This window comes from Seriola lalandi, unplaced genomic scaffold (genome assembly GCF_002814215.2).
Source record: "Seriola lalandi dorsalis isolate HSWRI2012SDOR001 ecotype SW California unplaced genomic scaffold, Sedor1 jcf7180002054969, whole genome shotgun sequence".
Taxonomy (NCBI): domain Eukaryota; kingdom Metazoa; phylum Chordata; class Actinopteri; order Carangiformes; family Carangidae; genus Seriola; species Seriola lalandi.
Window position 1 is genome coordinate 17,008 of NW_019525520.1, and position 242 is coordinate 17,249.

Consider the following 242-nt stretch of genomic DNA (forward strand, 5'->3'; position numbering starts at 1 on the left):
AAATCATGACAACACAAGAAAGTTCTTTCAGACCTTAAAAATAAATAAATAAATAAATCTTAACTCATCATTAATAAAGTGAGAACAGGGGATTTTTGCCTTTTGTTCGTCAGTCATGACACTTTGATCCAACCTGTAGCTGAGATTTGAAGATGTGCATGAACTGTCAAAATAAAAGCTCATAAATTCTTTTTCTTTAGAAAGTCTGAATTCTGAGTTTAAAGTCAAAATTTTTAAAAAAA